The sequence below is a fragment of the Leptinotarsa decemlineata genome, unplaced genomic scaffold, assembly GCF_025532065.1.
Source record: "Leptinotarsa decemlineata unplaced genomic scaffold, Ldec_3_MD MMD2_tig00003192_RagTag_RagTag, whole genome shotgun sequence".
Classification (NCBI taxonomy): domain Eukaryota; kingdom Metazoa; phylum Arthropoda; class Insecta; order Coleoptera; family Chrysomelidae; genus Leptinotarsa; species Leptinotarsa decemlineata.
Window position 1 is genome coordinate 4,963,655 of NW_027412582.1, and position 17,496 is coordinate 4,981,150.

A 17,496-nucleotide genomic window follows, 5' to 3' on the forward strand; every position below is an offset into this window, starting at 1 on the left:
TAACCTAACACCTAACCTAACCTAACATATGTATGATCCTAACCTAACCTATAGTAAGTATTAACCTAACCTAACACCTAACCTAACGTAAGTATGCAGCTAACCTAACGTAACTATTAACCTAACCTAACGAGGGAATACATTCACCATGTTGGTTCAATAATGCATCATCAGTTGGTTTTGGTTTTGGCTGTATTATTCTAACATTTGAATTAATGTTCAGTCCTGGATATCCCAGTCCACCTGATGATGATGGCCTGACTTTATAGTTTCTCTCCAAAACTTCAACTCTCTGTTCCAGTACATCATACTTTTTTATTGTAGTCCCTGTTATGTTTGACATAGCATCAAATTTTTTATTTGTAGACGCTGTTATGTCAGACATTTTTATGTCTACATCACTTGTAAGTTTGTCAAATTTACGAGTGAAAGTTATCCGAGCCTCTGCAATTTTATCGTCAAATGCTTGCCGGGCGTCCCGAGCAATATTGCCTATTGTGGATTGTATTGCAGCTTGTAGGGCTAGAAGTATAACTTCCTTTGCTCCATTAATTTCCCCCTCAAGATATGATACAGTTACACAATCACTCTTGTCAATTGGTTCACTTGTATTTTTCAATATTTTCCTTTGCATGTCATAATGACCATCTTTTGTTAATTTAAAACCATTCCGGAGGACCTCGAATGACATTACCACCCCATTTTCTTTTTCTACCAAACTTATCGATTGTTTTAGACATTGTGCACTTTTCGATGATTCTCTTCAAACTGATATTTCTTTCATTTAATTATGCTATATACTTTGCAGTAATTGGTTAGGAAAATTGAAATAAAACAAATAAAAGTTCTATCATTTTTATATTCATTAAAGTAATACATATACATTAATATCACATTACAGTTTTATTTATGAATACCTACATAAACATCAATATTGGATTTTCCGGTTTTAAAGACATTAAATGATATTTCAGTCATTGATCTCGGCAGACAATAAATTAATCAATTGATCCAATGGACTCTCCTGAGATTGTGATTGTTGAATAATATTTGTTATCCAACGAATGTTATCATTCGGATCGTTTTGATAAAATTCAATATCATTATGACCCCAAGGAAGCGTGTGGGTAGTATTAAAAAAAATGTAATGTATTTTTTATAAAATTATGATTTTCAATTGTTAATAAAAAAATAGAAAACAACAATTTTTTTATTTTGGCAACGGTAATATATTTTTTTGCCTATTAAGGATAACTTTGCCAAAGGAAAAAATGCCAGGATTTTAGTTTAATAATTATAGGGATTTTTATATTAACTTTCAATTCAGAAAAAGTTATTAATCAACAAATGTCAGAGTGACGAATGGCGCGCGGAAGCCAGACTACCCGCTTTTGGCTCTATTTTCAGGGCTCTGTAAAAATTATAAATAATCGAGATACAGTTTCGGGGGTCGGGACTTTTTTACGCAAATTCATTGATCTTTTCAAATCTTTTTTCAAATTTCCAAAATTTTTAAAATATTCCGAGATATTAAGAAAAAACTAAAGCCACATTTTTTTTCACCTAATTGTTTATAACTTTTGTAATTTTTATCGGCGCGTTTTTGGACCTTTCCTCAAACTTTCTAGGAAAAAATACGAATCGAATGACACCTTGGTCGTAATTTTTGGACAGGGCTGAAAAATGTCACCAAAAAGAGCTAAATCGAGTACATGTGAACCAGACTACCAGGTGATTGAGAAAGTGTTTGTTCTCAAAATGCCCTTCACAAAATTGTAGTCATGCAGATTCCCAGCTTTTTCTCTCAGATCATCACGACCACATACATGCCACTGTCCAAAGGATAGCCCTAAAAAAATGGATTTTAGCAATATTGAAGAATAACAAGTGAATGCTTGTCTTCTCAATGTTCGTTGAATATATCCAACATAAAATGTTTTCTAGTTAAGTGATCATAATACAGGGAAATGCTCAGATTCTACCTAACGATTATGAAAGATTTCAGGAATCCATATTTTAGGATTTCTCCACCTGAAAATGAAAAAACTCTTGAGTTCTGTAGGTGTAATTCAATTGAAAATATTTCAAAAAAGGCTTGAAAAGGGCAGCAGAGTAACTTCCGAAATGTTGCTAAGGGGAAGTATTGCAATATTGCAGTTATGTATTGGGGCAAATATACCAATTTGCCATAGACAGATAATATAAACAATTCCAAGCTTTTTCCAGGGAAGAGAAAAGACAGAAAATGGATTTCAAGCATTGATTTCAAGACATTCTTACCTCAAGATTTTTCAAATAATATTTATGAAAGAGTTCAACTCACCTATCAATATCTTTTGGAAACGTAAATGAACTCCTATTAGTCTTTAACCTGCTGCTTCTACAGTTCACTACAGCACAAACATGACCCCTTTTTCCATTGTAATAATAATGAAACACTCACGAAATGAAGCAAAACACAATTTAATACCAAAATCAAACTTGACAGGTCCACCGCTTTTCAACATGGCCGACATAGCGACGCGAAGTTTATGATCGTACTTTTTCCGCCCAAGGGCTGATTGTTAGGTATGCTGTGGCTATTTTCCTAAGATTTTTCCTCACCTGGCGGAAACAGAAATTCAGTCTAGCAAACACAAATTTCGGGTATTCGAATACTCTAGAATCGAGTGATTTACAGTGTTCGATTTGGATGACTGCTTGACAATAGAGAAATGAAATGTTTTTTATACTAAGTAGTGGTGGGGAAAGTCCCTTCAGTACCCCTTTGCCAGTGATGAACTATATAACAGTAAAAGCGGATATAATATATGAAAAAAACTTCGTAAACTAAAGTATTGAGAAATACTAAGTGCGAGTTATTTGGGCTGCTCAAAGTTTAATAAATTTTTGCAACAATGAAACAGACTGAAATCAGAATTGTATTTTCCAAATAAATAAATTTTTTGCAAAGATACAATTTTTGAGATGTTGAAGTTGAATCGCGAGTTTTAAAACTGAAATCGAATTGCGATGAAGGAATGATGAAACGAGAAAAACTTGATTTTTGAGTATTTGAACGTGAATATACAAAAATTTATTGAACTGTATGAAATTGTTGAAGAGATTTGTGAAATTTGCGTGGATGAGAGAAAAAAAGGTTTAAAAATTATTTCATCTTGTGATTACTAATTAAATCGTCAAAATGAAAGAATAGGTTGCAAAATTAATTAACTGAAGCCTGCCTGGTAGCGTTCGGTGAATCGAACACGACGACCTGAGCGCGTCCTGCAGGCAGGTGGTGATGATGGTTCCTGTTGTAACGGAGCTTGATCATCTCCTGGAGTAGTAGGAATAAAGGTGTCGTCACCATCCAGATTATCTTCGGGTGCAGCGATGTCCTCGGGGATGATGTATGCTGGTTTGAGACGGTCGATGGACACTGGAACGTTTCTGCCTCGCATTGCAAGAGTGAAGTGTTTCTCGGCTCGGGAAACAACTTCGTAGGGCAGCTGAAGCGGTCCTCCTGAAGCGTCGTGCCTGACGAAGACGTGGCTGGCGGTAGCGAGGTCTTTGAAGACAAAGAGCTTTCGCTTGCCGTGCCTGGTGCCGCTGACCGGCCTGATCGCCTGGAAGTGCTGGCGTAGCTCACGTATGAAGTTGGCAGAGTCGTCTATGTCCCTGGTGGAGGTTGATGCTAGGAACTCACCAGGAAGTCGGAGTGGTTCTCCGTACACCATTTCTGCAGCATCGGCGGTGTCGTTCCAAGCAATTAGCTTCTTCCCCTTGATGTTGTTCTTGAGGAGGTCGTTGAGTGGGGCCTTGGTCCTAGCAGAACTACTCAAAACTACGTCTGTAAAAGTTAATCATACCTAGGAACTGTCGGAGGTCTTTTGCTGTTACGGGCCGTGGATACTCCTGGGTTGCGGAGACCTTCTCAGGAAGGGGTTGCGTGCCTTTGCCAGACACAAGGTATCCAAGGAATTTGACTTCTGGCTCTCCAAAACAGCATTTGGGTGTGTTGATGCATCCTGTCCACGTAGTTTCTCATCGATGAATCGCTGGAAGGTCTGTGCTGCGTTGCGGAGACCGAAGCTCATCGCTGGGAACTCGAACATCCCGAATGGCGTAGTGATGGTTGTTTTCGGGATATCCTCTGGAGCTACAGGGATCGATGATAGGCGCGGACTAGCGCACGATAGTCGCCACAGGGACGCCATTCGTCACCTTTCTTGTGCACCATGTGGTAAGGGGAAGCCCAGCTACTCTCAGAAGGACGGCAGATGCCCAGTCGCAGCATGGACTCGAACTCCTTCTTGGCGGCGTTGAGTCGGTCTCGGGAAAGGCGTCGCGGTTTGACGGCGACGGGCTGACTTGGTGTCGTGTGGATATGGTGCACCGTTTTGTGCTTCACGTTATCCGTAATTTTGCACGCACCATCGGGACGAGTGATTGCCAGGAACTGCTGAAGCAGCTAGTTATATCGTGAACCGCCAGCGATTGTTTTGATACCCGCGACCGTCGAGCACTGTGACTCCTGTCCCGCGACGTTCAAACTCGTAGTGCGGTCGAGTAAGCGTCCATTGCGTAAGTCAACGAGTAGGTCGAAATGGGACAGGAAATCCACATCGATAATCGCCTGCGCCACATCCGCGATCAGAAAGTTCACGTGAAATCGCGGCGGAGACCCAGGTTGATAGTTATCGGGATTAGGCCGTACGTGGCGATAGTTGTGCCGTTAGCCGCTGATAGCTCGAACCTGGTTTTCATTCGACGGCCACGAACAAGTTTATGCGGAAACGCGCACAAATCGGCACCTGTGTCTATTAAAAAAATCTCAGTTGTCTTTTCACCCTACTATCATGCGCCCTTTCCCCCCAGACTTGTACCCCGTACAATGCCGCAGGTTTGGCCACCCTTTCATATATCATCCTTACACATTATCTCTTTAATCCAACATTTTTTCCGGTCCACCTCCTCGATTTCCCTGCCAGTTCACTCAGACTATGTCTCGTACCTCTCTTGTTTTCCTTTATTCTACTCACCATTCTCTCTACTGCCATTACGGTATCCATTCCCCCTCTGAACCCAAATTGATTCGGGGAGAATTTCAACTTTCTTTCACATCATACTTGAATCCTACCGTTAAGAAGCCTGTCCAACATCCGTTCCATGCCAGTCAGTAGGCTGATTGGCCTGGGATTTCCGCCCTTCTTCGGTATCCATACAACCTTTGTTCGCTTCCACGTTCCGGGAAAATGCCCTCTCCCCAGACAGGCGCTGAATAGTTCCACCATGCACTCTCCCTTCCATTTCATCACCTTACGAATAATTTCGTTCGGGACCCCATCCATTCCTGTTGACTTCCCATCAAGCAGCTACCCAGCCACAGCTATCAGCTCCCCGATAGTAAATCCAGGCTGATTTTCTCCCCATTCTTCAAGACTGAGTATACGCCCTAAAGACCATTTACACGGAGGTTGTAGATCGTTCTTAATCAGGACCAAGGTGCCTTCGTGAAGTGGGGTGGGTAATTTCTTCCATTTATATTGAGGATGCAATTGCGATATATATTCCTTTTTGAAACGAATCCAAAACTGCTGGTACATTTGCGTTAATATATCCAAACGAGATAGTCTTCCTGTTGAAGTTGTGGTTAAGTCAGCATCGGGAATGGAGAAAATAGGACGACCAATAAGAAAATGTGATGGAGTGATAGAAAGTAAATCATTGGGATCGGAAGAGTTTGCAAATAAAGGTCTTGAATTCAAGATACCCTCGACTTGAATTAATAGTGAATTGAACTCCTCATAAATAAGGTTTTTGTTAAGCATACATCGCTTTAAATGATGTTTCATACTCTTCACGGCTGCTTCCCATAGGCGACCAAAGTTAGGCGTATATGGAGGTATGAAATGCCATCTGATATTATTTTGATTTCCATAATCAATTAAAGAATTAATATTACCTTTAAGAAAGAAACCCATTTCTTTAAGTTCGTTTCGAGCACCAATGAAGGTGGTTCCATTGTCTGAGTAAATATCATTGGGTATTCCCCTTCGTGATGTGAAACGTTTAAGACAAGATAAAAAACATTCTGTTTTTAAATTGGAGACTAGTTCTAAATGAACTGCGTTAGTGCAGAAGCACACAAAAACACAAACATAACATTTCAATATTTTGGATCCACGTCCTAGTTTATCTTTTGAGGAAAATGGTCCTGCAAAATCTAGACCAGTACACTGAAAAGGCAAGGACGGTTTCACACGAGTTTCTGGTAAACTTGCCATTGGACACTCAGCAAATTTTGGATTAAATTTGAAACAAGTTATACAATTTTTAACTGTTTTCTTTGCTAAGTTTCTACCCTTTAACGGCCAGTAAAATTGTCGAACTGAAGATAGAAGTAGCTGAGGCCCAGGATGTAATAAAATTTTGTGTTTGTGTTCAAAGATTAATTCAGTTAAAGAATGGCTGGATGATAGCAAGATGGGATGTTTTGAATTTGTATCTAATGAACTTAAACGAAGTCTTCCACCTACTCTGAGTAAATTGTTTTCGTCAAGAAAGGGTGATAAACTACTGAGTTTATGTTTAGGTGGGAAGCCCTTATTTGTTTTTAAATAAGATATTTCTTTATGGAATGATTCTAATTGAGATAATTTCAATAATTGAAGAAATGCATAATTGATTTCTGAAAGAGTCAGTATTCCATACGTTCTATTTGAAGGTAATTTTCGAGAATTGGACATAAATCTAAGACAATATGCTGTAACGTTTTTCAATGTTTTAAGATCTGAAAATGTAAAAAATAGATCAAATGGTTCTTTGTTTGTATTAATTAGCACAGTTTGTATTTTCTTCAATTCTGGAAGTTTAATGTCTATAATATAATCCTGCGGATTATCATTAATTGAATTGTATAGAAGATCAGGTCCGTTCCACCACAGAAAGCATTTATTCAGGTTTTCAGGAAGAACTCCTTTCGATGCCAAATCTGCAGGGTTTTCTTTTGTATTTATGTAATGCCATTCATCAATATTGGTTAAATTCTGTAATTTGGACACACGGTTGGCTACAAATTGTTGTAGCAGATTAGGATCTTTCCGGATCCAACACAATACTATTTGTGAATCAGTCCAATAAAAAATAGGTACTTTTATTGATATAGCTTTGACCACTTGTTCTGCTAGCTGGGCTCCCAGTAAGGCAGCGCATAATTCTAATCTTGGAATTGTGAGGGGTTTCAAAGGTGAAACTTTGCTTTTAGAACAAACTAAACGAGAAACGTAATTTCCGGCTGAATTTTTGCTTCGAAAATAAATGCAACTCGCATAAGCTTGTTGAGATGCATCACAAAAACAGTGAATGTCAATTATCGATTGGTTGTCACTTAAAGAACATCGAGGAATCTTCAAATTGTTAAGCTCATTTAGTTGATTGTAAAATTTGGACCATTGGAGAAATATATTTGGAGGAACATTTTCATCCCACTACTGTTTGAGAGCCCAAAGGTTCTGAATTATAATTTTTGCAATAAAGATTACTGGAGCAAGAAGTCCTAACGGATCATAAATTTGGGCTATAATGGATAGTATTTATCTTTTTGTAATGGAACTAGTTAAATGGATAGGGCAAATTTTGTAAGTCAGATTGTCTCTTTTATTATCAAGTTGAATGCCTAATGTTTTGCAACTTTCATAATCGCCGACAGTTAAAATTTCATTGGGTATGTCAATGCAAGGAATATTTTTTAAAATGTGTACGTCATTTGCACTCCATTTTCTGAGAATAAAATTTGCGGATCTACAAATAGAAGATATGTCTTTGCATCTACCTTGCAACTCTTCTAAATCATTGGACCCGGTTAACAGGTCATCTACATAGAAATCGGACAGAATTGTTTTTGAAGCTATAGGATAGTTAGTTTGATTTTGTATAGCTAGTTGATTAAGGCATTTGATGGCTAAATATGGTGCGCTCGTGGTACCATAAGTGACTGTATTGAGTTGGTAAGTAGTAAGTGCTTCATTGGGGGTATCTCTCCAGAGAATTAGCTGAAGTGGTCTATGGTCCGGATGAACCCAAATTTGCCTATACAGACGGCATCTCCTCCGCTCTATCATTGTTGTGGAGTCGATAGGCTCGGTCTCATGTATTTTCATCCTGGATCCGCTTCACTCTCTCCCTCAACCAATTGATTCTTGCTCTCCCTATCGCTCTCTTATACCTACCTATTCCTTTCCCTCCTGTGCTCTTCCATCCATCGCCTCCTCTCCTCTCCTCCACTCGCATTTTGTGTCTCCCCCCTTATTCTCCTTACACGCCTTCGTAGGCTTTCAAGCTCTACGCTCCACCATTCTCTCTCCGTATTCATAACATTTTCGCTCCTAGGTATAAATTTCATGCATGCTTTCTTGATTCTTTCCTGAAGCTGCAGAGCTTCTCTGTCGATGTCCTCTTTCGTTTCTAACCTCCCGAGCTGGTATCCGAGCATCATCTGTTCGACTCCAGCCCAGTCGGTTCCTCTAACATTCGCTACTAATGCTCTCCTCATCTTAGGTAACCCCCAGAAGGAAAACTCAATCATCCTATGATCACTCATAGTTTCCTCCACGCACACTCTTCATTCATTTACCTGCACACTCTCACTGATGGTTAAATCAACCCAACTTTCACCCCTGTTACTGGAGAAAGTGGCCGGGCTTTCACAGTCATTCACTATCAAGTACCCCTTCTCCATCACCCATTCTAGCACATCTCCCCTCTCATCCGTGGTGTTTCCACCCCATGCTACATTCTTCGCATTCACGTCTCCAACCAGAATCTTTTTCCCCTCCCATTCATCGAATATTCTCCTTATTGCATCCATTCTCACATTCCTCTTTCCACCTGGCTCGCCATACACATTCATAATCCTAATGTTACACCTCTCATTTCTTACAACTATGCCAATGCTTCTAGCATTCCTGAGGGCGAGACTATCGACGGTGGATCGGACCCAGGTTCGTACCTTAGTGCCCTCCCCATCATCGTATTCAACCCACCCTTCCCATGTCGGATCTCTAACCCAGGATTCCTGAATACACACCACTGCAGCGTCACGCTCCTCGGCGGTCTTCCGCAGTAGTGTGGTAGCATCCCTCCCTTTTCCCACATTAATTTGCAGTACCCTGAACGTAGTTGGTACGCCTTCTCTGCATCTCCACCCTCCTCACATATACTGGGCACTTCGGATCTAGTGCCGAGTGCTTCCTTTCACTCGCTATCACTCCGACTCTTTTGCAGTTTACGCAACTGAGTCCTCTATCACCCCTACACTCTCGCCCTTCGTGCTGTCCTGCGCACTTGTTACATGCAGGTCCATGCCTTGGTAGTGTGCCCAAAGTGGCAACACTTAAAGCACACCGCAACACTGTTGTGCTCTTCCACATAGATTTCTGCCAAGTCCAGGCTCAGCACTCCCAAGGACATCATTTTCCGGAAGAGCTTAGCGTTCAGTTCTAGAATCACGTTCTCTCTCCATTCATTCCTACAATTTCTCCGCTTCCTCACCACCATACTCTCTAGATCAGCTTCTGTTAGGTCATCACCCAACTCTGGGTTCTGACCCAACAGAAGTCTGATCAGCTCCTCGTCCCCATATCCCTTTTCAACTCTCGTGAGTAGGACATGTGGATTTGGCCTCTGACCATCCTTTACCTTGATCCTACTTTCATCCCGGAGTATGTCCCTGATCCTTTTCCTACCTTCCTCCGTTTTTCCTTCAATTACCACCACCCCCGTCCGATTTCGGGTGACAGCCTACACATATGACAGGCACCCCTCCTGTCTAAATTTCTCGCTCACAATTCGTGCGGTCGGTATAGTTTCCTACTCGTTTGCCTTCATTACTACAATCTCTTCATCCAGAGGGGGTGGTGTTTTCCACCCTGTCCTCTCCTGCTTCGGTCTCTCCAACGCCATTGGCTAAGTTTTCTTTCCTCTATTTTTCCTTCTCCGTTTCTTTTTATTCTCCACCTCTCTGTATCCGGCATCTGTTTCCTCTCCTGCTGCCTCCATATCAGCATTAGTTTCCATCTCAGTAGTGGTTACCAATTCCGAAAGTCTCGTTTCTTCCACCCGTTGCCGTGACTTTCCGGTACTCATTTTATCCCTCGTGTCCTTCCTAGACTCCTGTTTCTTACCTGTGCCATTGATCTGCCTGTTAATATTTCCTGTCATATTTTTCATGATACGCCATTCTTCACTCATACCATTCATCCACCCTACTAATCCTTCCAGCCTGATAATCAAGGCTGTCACACTATCCTTCTCTTTCTCCATCATTCTTACTTTCCTATCAAGCTCCTTAATCCTTCCCTCAAGCAAACCTTCTTTCGTTTCCAATGTTTTAAGCTTGTTACCAAGCTTTCCGCTTACCCTAAAAATTTGCTGCAAGCTGCCGCTTACAGCATTTTGCTCTTCTCTATTAAATTGTACCTTACCCCAGAGAATCTGGTCGTGGCCTTCTGAATAGTCCCGATCATATCTCCGATCATGGCTGTCCACAAATCTGCGTCCGACTGTGAATTGCCTCCCCATTTAGACATACTCATAAATGATTTTTCTTGTGTCCCTTCTTCTTCATTTCCTGGTTCCTCATCACTCTCCCTAAACGTCCTGTTCAGCTCCTCTCTTAACTGTTCGATCGTCTCGTTTGATTTATTCAATATATCTTTCACCGCACCCTCCGTGTTTGACTTAGCTTCTTGAAATACATTTTCAATCAGGTTTTTCCACTTCTCCGGCGGTGTCCTCTTGGTTTAAATATATTGTGGTAAAGATTTAAGTCACATATTTTACATTTCAAATAGTTTACCAAATTCGTATTATATTCAATTGTCTTTTCCACAATTCTACGTATAGAAACGTTGCAGGTTCATTAAACTCACCTCTACCTAATTATGTATTACTGCAACATTTCAGTACATTGAACTGTTTGGAGTTCAAATATATAACAATTAGATAATAAGTGATGAGCAACCAATTCTGTATAACCCCGATTCTGATGAATCATTAGTGTGCATATACTCTTCGATGTAAGATGTTAACTTTGATACGAATAAAAACGAAACTCTTGGTAATGACTGGCTTCAATTAAACTACCTGGAAAACCCAACATTTCATGGCGATCCTGCCAGTCCAGTCCAACCAGTGTGAAGAGAAAAAACCAAATAGTTAAAAATGTGTGGATCAAAAGTTACAAACGAAGAAAGACTGCAGATACAAGCTACTGGCACGGGATCAAATAATGCAAATCAATCCAGTTCCACCGAATTTACACACACCGACGGAATGATAATTCCAATTTTAATATTCATCGCAATTGTTATTATTTATTTTATATGGAGGAAAATGCGAGATGGTATGAAAAAATCAATGGAACGACAAATCGCGTTAAGCGAACTTCGAAGGCCTCGAGAAGGTATTAATTCCAACTGAAAAGGAGAATATTAGAATACGCTAGTATCCAGGGCTCATGAGCAGCAAAGATATTCTGAAGGAGTTCACAGGAGCTGAAGAACAATTGATGAAATTTGAAGAAAATCTTCGCAAAGATTCTTACGAAAAACGAAGTGAAGCAGCTACGCAGAGACGGTATCAGAGGTTAGAAAATATTATTTCACTTATTAATGAATTAGTTCATAAGTTTAATAATAGCGGGCCAACTAAGGATGAAATTGCTCAAGTAGAATTATATTTACATAGATTAGAAAAAGTATCTACTAGAGTAAAAAATATTTTGGATGATAGGATCAGTTCAGTTAGGAAAATAGATATTAGCACTAATATAGATACAGTTTTGATTACAGAGATAATCATGAGTGGAGACAAATTTGATTTCAAAACAGTAGCTAACTTACTGCCAAAATTAAATGGTACAACTGAAGGCGTGTATCAGTTAATAGAGGGAATTGAATTATATGAACCTACGTTAGACACGTTAGGCAAACAATCTTTAATAAATTATGTTCTTAAAGCTTGCATATCTCACAGAGATAAAATCCGAATGAAAAACAATTATACCACCGGCGCAAATTTATTAAAAGATTTAAAAACTAACTTTTTGCCAAAGCAATCAGCTCCAACACTTTCGGCTAAATTACAAAATATAAAACAAGGTAACTCAAGTATCGATGAATATGGAAGATCAATATAAACACTAATGTCAGATCTTACTTTAGCTCAGGCAGGTGACAACACAGATTCTATTGAAATTTTCAGGAAAGAGAATGAAAAACTAGCAATTGACGTTTTCGCAAAAGGTATACAAAATACAGAACTTAGAACTATTATAAAAGCTCGGAATTACAACACACTGACACGCAATTAATGAAGCAAAAGACGAATTCACACAAGACAACCATCAACCACCGACTATGTTTCACATTCGAAATAAACAAAATCATCATTTCAAAAATTTTAACAATAGATATAGAGGACAAAACGGGAACAGGTATCAAAACAGTTCGAACAGACATAACAATACAAGGTACATCCCAAACAACAATTTTCGAGGGAGATTCAATAGTGTTAACAGACAAAACAACCCTATGAATAGAAATCGTTTCTCTCAAAACTCACCAAATTATCGTCCCCAACAAAATCAAAATATTAGAAGAGACAACAGAAGACAAAATATGTTTTTAGTAAATAGTGTAGAAAACGAGGAATCAAATCAAAACAGCTCACAAGAGCAAACATTTTTTTGAGGCCAATAGTCTGAAAAATTATGCTAACTTTGATATACACGATTTAAACTATGTCAGATTCAATTACAATAATCAGGAAATTCATTTACTTCTCGACTCAGGTGCATCGATTAGCACACTTTTCCACAAACATGTAAACAGATACTTGTCTACAATATATTATTCAGACACAATAAAAATCGACGGAATTTCAGGGTCAACAAATACGCTAGGGTCATTATACTTACCTTTATAAGCCGGCAAAAATGAGTTCACACATAAATTCTTTATAATAGAATCATTTGACAATAACATACAAGGGATTTTAGGTGCAGATTTTTTCAAAAAATACTCAGCAATCATAGATTATGAAAATTTTGAGTTTTCTTTCACAGTTTATGGGAATAAATTTACAATTCCAATAGAGTCCAACTTCAATAAAAATACTAGTATTCCCCCGCGCTGTGAAATAATCAAGTACTTCAAGATAAACAAAAATTTTGAATGCATAGTATTTCCACAAGAAATAGCCAGTGGTGTCTTTGTTGCCGGATCTATTTCAAAACCGGTAGACGGAAATGAAATTCCAGTAAAAAGTCTGAACACGCGAGAAGAACCAGTAGAAATTAAGAATTTTTCACCGAAAATTGCTGACGCCAAATTGTTCGAAATTATTTCTTACAACGACATGAATGTTTCATCCGTTCAACGAGTCGAAGAAGTCTTAAAATCAATTTGTAAAGACGGACTAAATGGAGAGGAAAAACGAGCACTCGACCATATCTGTGCAAAATTCGCGGACGTTTTCCATTTGCCCAATGATATACTTTCAGTAACTAACATTTATAAACATTCAATTAAACTCAACGAAAACACAAGCCCCGTGTACACAAAACCATACAGACTACCTCAATCACAAAAACTGGAAATTGAGAAACAGATTGAAAAAATGTTAAACGATAAAATAATAGAACCTGCTAGATCTCCATGGTCGTCACCACTACTAATAGTACCCAAAAAATCGGACGAAAATGGGGAACGCAAGTGGAGAGTTGTTATTGACTATAGATTACTAAATAAATGTTTGAAAGACGAAAAATTTCCTATTGCTAATATTAATGAGATTTTAGATTCACTTTCCGGTGCAATTTATTTTTCCCATCTTGACTTAGCACAAGGATATTACCAAATTGAACTCGACCCAGCTTCTAGAGAGTATACAGCTTTCACCACGAATACAGGGCAATATCAAATGACCAGATTGCCAATGGGTGCGAAAGTAAGTCCCAGTGTATTCTCAAGGGCTTTAACTATGGCTATGACAGGTTTAAATTTTGAATGTTGTTTTGTTTACTTAGACGATATTATTATTCTGGGAAATAGTTTAATGGATCACAACAAAAATTTAACGAAAGTTTTACACAGGTTGCGAAAGGTAAATTTAAAACTCAACCCAAGTAAATGTCAATTTTTCAGAAAAGAAATCATTTATTTAGGTCATAAAATTTCAGCGTCAGGAGTATCTCCCGACCCGTCAAAAATTCTGGCATTACAACAATATCCAGTATCCAAAGACGCACAGGAAACGAAACGATTTGTAGCTTTTGCTAATTATTACAGGTCGTTTATTCCAAATTTTGCTCATATAACATCACCTCTGAACAAACTTTCTAGAAAAGGTGAAAAATTTATCTGGACTGATGAATGTCAAGAAGCATTTGAAAATTTGAAATCAAGATTAACATCACCTCCAGTTTTACAATACCCAGATTTTTCAGCTGAAAACACTTTCATACTGAAAACTGATGCCTCAAAAATAGCAATTTCAGGAGTACTCTGTAACGGAGACAATAAACCAATTGCATATGCCAGTAGAACATTAAATAAAGCAGAAAGAAATTATAGCATTATTGAACTAGAGCTTTTAGCTATAGTTTGGTCAGTGAAACATTACAGACCATATTTGTATGGAAGAAAATTTGTAATACAGACCGATCATAGGCCTCTTATATTTTTGTACGGCTCAAATCAACCGTCTAGTAGACTGACGAAATTTCGACTTGTTTTAGATGAATATGACTATGTAGTACAGTACGTTAAGGGCAATTCAAACGTTGCAGACGCTCTTTCTCGAGTAGAAATACCATCTGACAACTTGAAAGAAATGTCCAGAAAAATTGATGCCTCTGTGAATGTTATAACACGTTCACGAACAAAAAGATTGCTGGATAACCCGACTGTAAACGATGAAACTAGGACTGATCACTCCGGAATTGTCGAAGTTTATAACGTAACTGAATTGAAAATATTGAGCTCACAACAATTCAATGCACTACGGAAGTCAGAAAAACAATTTAAGTTCATGAACGATTATTTAATTTATGACGCAAGCTTGCAGATTATATATTTAAATAAGACAGATTCTTGCTCAGCATTATATCTTCGAGAGATGTTGAAAGACTGTCAAAAGTTGTCCGGACAAGAAAATATTCCAGAAATATTAATCGATAAAAATAACAATTTATCTGCAGATATAATTAAATATATTTCAAAAATCTTCAAGAAGTCGAAAACAAAAATTACATTCATAAACAACTGCCAAATCATTAACGATTCAGCAACTAGACAATTAATTTTAAATGATTTTCACATTCTACATACAGGAGGTCACGCAGGTATCAATAGAATGTATAACAACATCAAAAGGTATTACAATTGGAAGGGACTGTACAATGACGTAGAAAAATTTGTAAAAATTTGCGATGACTGCCAAAGATACAAACACTCTAAACCATTTATAGAACCCCTGAATATAACAACAACAGCATCATACGCGTTTGAGAAAATATCCTTAGATTTAGTAGGACCTATCGAACAAGACATTGAAAACAATAAATATATTTTGACATTACAATGCGACTTGTCAAAATTTGTGGAGGCATTTGCACTACCAAATAAAGAAGCAGTAACCGTAGCGAAATCATTCGTTAATAATTTTGTTTTACGATACGGAATTCCGAAACAAATTCTTTCGGACCAGGGTACCGAATTCATAAATTCAGTATTCGCCGAAATGTGTAAATTACTTGATATAAAACAACTCAATTCGTGTGCATATCACCCACAGACAATAGGATCCTTAGAAAATTCACACAAACATCTAGGCGCGTACCTAAGAATGCAGACATCTAAATTTAAGTGTGCATGGAGCACTTGGCTTCCTTTTTGGTGTTTTCCATACAATACAACGGTTCATACAGAAACAAAATATTCTCCTTACGAGCTAGTTTTTGGGCATTTACCGAAACTTCCCACTAATATTGGTGAAAATATTGATCCTCTGTATACTTTTGATAACTATCCTCTAGAACTGAAACACCGTCTTCAGCGAGCATGTGCCGATGCAAAAAAAATAATTTGTTAAAATGTAAAACAAATAGAAAAGAGAGATATGATGAGTACTGTAATCCTAGTAATGAGTTTAGAGTAGGAGATTTAATTTTAGTGAAAAATAATGTTACTAATAAAATGCTAGAACTTTTTAAGGGTCCTTATTCAGTAATAAGAGACGAACAACCGAATATAGTGATTAAAGTGGACAATAAAGAAGTGACAGTGCATAAAAACAGAGTGAAACCGTATTACAACTGAGTGATAGTATAATTAGATTAGATACTGTAATTAGATTTAGTTTTAGTGATTAGAAGAAAAAGAAAAATTTTTTTTTAAAAAACTTTTCTTTTTATTTTGCCAAGGGAGGTGTGATAAAGATTTAAGTCACATATTTTACATTTCAAATAGTTTACCAAATTCGTATTATATTCAATTGTCTTTTCCACAATTCTACGTATAGAAACGTTGCAGGTTCATTAAACTCACCTCGACCTAATTATGTATTACTGCAACATTTCAGTACATTGAACTGTTTGGAGTTCAAATATATAACAATTAGATAATAAGTGATGAGCAACCAATTCTGTATAACCCCGATTCTGATGAATCATTAGTGTGCATATACTCTTCGATGTAAGATGTTAACTTTGATACGAATAAAAACGAAACTCTTAATTAAACTACCTGGAAAACCCAACATTTCAATATCAAGATCTGAATCTTTGTCTCCAAAACCTTTCCTTTTCTTATAATCCATCCTGTACTACTGTAGTGGTTTTCATCCAACTAATTTTCAGGATTTCTCAAATTCCACTTATATTATATTACTACAAGTCCTGACATTCAATAAATTGGCGAAGGTGTACCTTCGCCAATTTGGTATACAAATATTTCGTTGGTCCAAAAACATTATCTCGTTTTTTGTTCTAACACTGATAAGATTTATTTATCGATGAAAAACAAAGCCGCTTTTTACTTCCTTGAATGCATGTATTCCAAACAAATGCGAGAACTTCGTTTTTTATGTGTCTATTCCACTGTGTTTATGAGAAATCAATTTCAAATACCTTACTTATGTGTCCTTTTTCACTATTCACATTCATGTTCACTGAACGGTAGAAAAACACTTTCAACTGCAATTTAAATCTGTCAATTCCCTCACACACATCCGTCCTCGTCAAGAGCTGAGAACAAAGTGTTCGCGGTGGGGCAGCTGTCACTTCTCGCCATTAGCGTTTCTTGTGTCCGTAGCGCTCGCGACGAATGAACATGGTTGCTGACACTTGTGCGCATTTTCTCCGAATATGTGGTGGTAGTAGAACTAACCGCCAAACCGGTTAGCTGATTGCGAGCGCGAACTTTTCCCTGAGTTTGAGCGGTCGCGCGGTTG